This window comes from Haemaphysalis longicornis, unplaced genomic scaffold (assembly GCF_048455015.1).
Source record: "Haemaphysalis longicornis isolate Haplotype H1 unplaced genomic scaffold, Haemaphysalis longicornis Haplotype H1 scaffold_4, whole genome shotgun sequence".
NCBI classification, from domain to species: domain Eukaryota; kingdom Metazoa; phylum Arthropoda; class Arachnida; order Ixodida; family Ixodidae; genus Haemaphysalis; species Haemaphysalis longicornis.
The window spans coordinates 83740483-83745299 of NW_027526361.1; the positions used below are offsets into that span (position 1 = coordinate 83740483).

Here is a 4817-nt window from a genome sequence, read left to right on the forward strand (position 1 = left end):
GCGGAGGGAAGGGGGACTGAACGGAGAACAAGTTTGACCGCGGAACGTCCGGACATGCCCTGTTCGCGTCGGTGGCTGGTTGAGCACGCCGATCGTCTTTCCTCATTTCAGGACGCGTTCGAGCCAAATTTTCCAGAGAAAATTCAGTGTGCTGTGTGTACTGTGCTGTAGTGAGTTTCGTGATTTGAAGTGCACCGGGAAAATGCCCGGCAAATGTTGTGTGCCCCGCTGCAATGGGAACTACGATTCCGGTCCAAGAGTACACGTGTTTGCGTTCCCCAAAGATGAGCTAGCGCGACAGCGATGGATACGAGCCATACCGAGGGATAACTTATCCGTATCGAAACACTCGAAGGTAAGCACATTTTGCCTTTGCGGCTTATTTCACTTGTAGTGAGCGTTATAATGTTGCATTCATTAATTTGTAGTAGAGGTAACTCGTATTTACGTAGCGTGCATACTGTTTCAGGTATGCGAGCGCCATTTCAAGCCGGACGACATTCTCCGTGAAGGCAGTCATGTGGACGAAGTGACTGGACGCACAGTTACTTGGCCACTTTCCCGAGTACGACTGCGCCCAGACGCAGTGCCAATGATTTTCCCGTCATGCCCGAGCTACATGAGCAAACAAGAAACGAGACGAGAGGACCCAGAGGCAAAACGAACACGGTTAGATGCTGCGTCCTTGCAAAAGGCGCTCGCTCAGTCCGTTCTTACTGCCCGCAATGAGGAGGAAGCGGACAAGATTCATTGCGTACAGGATTTAATTGTGTGTGTCAGTAGCATGCACTCCAAATTCTGGCATGCTATCGAAACCAACGGGAACCAAATTTTGCTGCACATAACTGACGATGAAGCGCCCAGCATCAAGTACTCTGTGGTCGTAAAGCAAGACCTTACGATTACACTACACGTTGCAAAGACAGCGGTCAGGCGACTGGGGTGCAAACTGCTTGTCCCAGCGCTGGCAAACAGCAAACGAATGGTGCTGGAGTTTCTTGATGGCGTCGAGCAGTATGACAGTGGCCCGAAAGCCTCCTCTGAAGATTCAGACAATGATGCCCGGGCAACGATAATTTCTGTTCTGGAAAAATTATCACAACAAGAAGAAAAAGCGCCAGGGATGAAGCTACTGATTGAACAAGTAAACCTACACTTCGTGAAAAAGGAACGAAGGCGCTATTCAGTAGGCTTCATGGTGTTTTGCTGCCTCCTGTTTACTGTTTCGGCCCATGCAAACAGATTCCTGCGTAGCCATGGAAGCCTCATCCTACCCCACCCACGGACAATTCGTTCCGTCTGCTCATCGTATGGAATGAGTCCCCAAAATGAGCAGCAGGACGCAGCGTTCTTTATCTATATTGCTAAAAGAATTGGCGCCTTAAGCGAAGATCAACGTCACGTCACCTTAATGGTCGATGAGATTCATATCTAGCCATTCTTTAAATACAAAGGCGGAAACATTTCCGGCATTGCAGCGAACTCCGGACAAGCAGCGAACAGCGCATTCGTCTTCATGGTGCACAGCTTGATGAACAAGTTTAAAGAAGTTGTGCACATCGTTCCCGTCAACAAGCCAAACGCCGAGTTTCTGCACAAGTTGTTGAGAGAAGTAATCTGTGGGCTGGAAAAAATTGGCTTCAAGGTGATCTGCATTGTGACAGACAATAACGCAATTAACAGAAAAGCGATGCTGCCATTTAAACCCACCGTTGTCCCGGCCATTCCAACGTCCTCTCCAAAGTCCCCCACAAATGATTTTGTGTTTCCACATCCATGCGACGCGCAAAGGCCACTGTTTTTTGTGATAGACCCTGTCCACATACTCAAATGTGTGCGCAATAACTGGCTGAGAACCAACGACCAATGCTTCTGGTTTCCAGCGTTCAAACCGGATGAGACAAGGCAGCGGCAAATGCTATACGCATATTTCAAAGCAATTAAAGCCGCTTATGAATTGGAATGTGACCAGCTGGTGCGATACGGGTACACTGTGTCCGGGAAAGCTGTGTCCCCATCGGACATTGAAAAACAAAATGTCCAGCTTGCTCTGCAAGTGTTCAGTGAGTCTGGGCCAAACGCACTTCGCGCAATCGGTGCAAAGCACCAGCTGAAACGCTACAAGGAGACAGCGAGCTTCATGGAAACCATCGTCAAATGGTGGAAAATTGTCAACGTGAAAACGCCCTTCAAAGGAGCTCGCTTTCGTGATGACTTCAAAAAGCCCGTGTTTCCTTCGGAAAGGGACCCCAAGCTGTCGTTTCTGTACGACTTCTTTGACTGGCTGGAGTACTGGAAAGAGAAACCGGCCGACACTTGCAAGCTTACAAAGGAGACACACGGTGCTCTACACCAGACCACCCAAGCTCTGATAGAGATCTGCAGATACTGCTTTGATGAGCTGCATATGTCGTTCGTCCTGCTGGGCAAATTCCAAACGGACCTCCTTGAAAATCGCTTTGGAAGGTACAGGCGGCTGGCTGGCTCTCAATGTCACGTATCCATAAGGCAGCTGTACGAAGGGGAAACCAAGCTGCGGCTTCAAAACACACTGCCCCAAATAGGGACGTCATCCGAAAGGACTAGAAGTAAAGCCGACGGAGATCAACATTGGGAAAACTTTCATAAGCGAGCAGACGTAGCGCGGCCAAGCTGCAATGTCGTTGTCACCGCGCAAGCGCTGTCGAAACTCACAGACATCGTCCCTGTCCTGGCGTATGTCGCCGGGTACGCAGTGTACATCGCCCTGAAGCGGCTGAAATGTGAAAGTTGCAAGGGCGTCCTACTGTGGATAAGAGCATCGCGGTTTCAGCGACCGATCCAATGTACAGCCTTGTCAAGGATATTGACAGGGGTGGACTTGTTTACCCTGCAATGGCAGCGGTGAACGCTGTGGCCCACAACTATGTTGTCGTTGAGGAGCTCTCTAAACGAGCAGAGTTCTTAAATGTTCCCAACCAGTGACAGCTCGTCACTGAGCTAACGTCAGAGCTGCTGAACGACGACGACTCTTCCGACTTCGATGACTGCGAACAAGGACACAAAAGTGAAGTTGTTTTAAAGCATGTGCTGTGGTGCAGTACCAACATCCTACACAAGAATTTTTCCCGAGTGCTCAATGACAAAGTGCAGGACGAAAACAACAAGTCCAGAAAAAGGAAACTGCAGACACTGACAAATAAATGAGCCAACGTTTCATTGCTCTAAAAAAAACCCCATTTGTGCGATTTTTCCCTTTTTTGTTTAGTATATCATAAAGCGGGAAGCAGGCGGCTGCGGCAAAAACTCGTGCAATTGCTTGTCCACCGCCCTCGCGTGCGGCCGGAGCAAGCCCACAAGCTCTACGTCACTGAACAAGCCTCCCGGCCTTGAAACCTTCTCTAGGTGGCGTTGATTGAACCCCCAGATGCGCCGCATCACACCAGGGTTCCCTCGCGGGGAGATGGAGGCAATTTTTAAAAATTAGGCGCTAGCCCTTTTTCGGTACAGTTGTGCAATCGTCTACAGCGACACCAACGCCGTACGATCGTCGAAACGTTCGTTGCAAGAATCTCTCACGTTCAATTTTTCGGAAGAACCTCTCATGGCTCTGCAAAATTTGGTTCCTAGCCACTACATAGCTAATTCACCCTGAGACAGGTTAGGCGATGCTTGGCTTAAAGGGGTCGCTCTGCGTGAACAACTCCGCCTGATAAGGGCTAGTAAGAAATGGGCACGGCAAAAACAACTAAAGTTAAATGTTAACAAAAAACCGTCTCAGTGTGCAAACTTATGAAAGAAAAAAAAACAGTCGCTCAGCATTTACCAGGACTTTTAGGCAGGTATACGGCGGTCAAGTGGAGTAATCACTTTAACCTCTCTTGGGGAAATCGCTAAAGGAAGGAGCCAGGGGCATGCAAGCGTCACTCTTCCCTCATTCCTGGCTTGCGGCCGCATCCTTGCTCTCGCCTACACGGAAGTTCTTTATTCTTTGTCGGCTGCTTCTTTGTCGGCCTTGCACCAGGTTGTGGTTTTCAATGTCCGGAAGAAATTGGTTGGTTACTGCGTTAAATAGGGGTGGCTCCGTTATCTAGTTGCGCGAAAATTTCAGGGAAGGTGGTTGGAGACCTCCTCGCCATGATCGCGAAATCTGCGTGCAGTTGTTTCAGTTTTCTAAGAGTGTGGCTGCAAAAAGAAACTATGTTGACGGCCACAACCTGCATAAAGGGTATTTCAGCGAGAACGACAACTGTCGCCCGTAATACAATTCATTTTTTTTGCCCACGCTTCTGCACACATACACGATACGGGTGAACAGCACCTTCGCTTTGCGGATGGCTACAAAATCTAGTGCTTTGTTACTGCGTGACGAAGTCTCGTACGCTAAACTTTGCAGACACGGTTTCAGTGGATCGCACATGATTGCTTATTATGGTCGTAAGCTTCAAGTCTGTTCCCTACTGCAATTTTTAGAATTAAAATCAAGTCATTCTCATCTTCACATCCTAGTCGGCACTCGTTACTAGTAGTTCACATGAACTTCGCTGTGATAATTTATTTTGCGTTGAAAGAACACTCACTTCTGTCTTGCGTCCTTCCAGATTCTTTTGTTGATAAACATCTCTTCATATTTATTTAAACCCAGGGCAAGGTATAAACCTTGCTATTTGATGGCGCTGTAGAATATTTATAAGAAAGTCAAAAAACGTTTCCAAATTTTCGGGATTTTACGCGCCAATCCTAGACCAGGGCTACCAACCAGACGCACCGTAGTCGAGGGCTTCGCTTAATGTCGCACACCTAGGAATCAAAACGCGCGCGAAATCCTCAAACACAGG

The 4817-nt window shown here is 48.4% G+C and overlaps 1 pseudogene; it reads left to right on the top strand.

Annotated features, from left to right (window-relative positions):
* The first annotated feature begins 202 nt into the window (after positions 1–202).
* LOC144180415 (uncharacterized) lies at positions 203–3186 on the top strand (annotated as a pseudogene).
* Positions 3187–4817: the final 1631 nt, after the last annotated feature.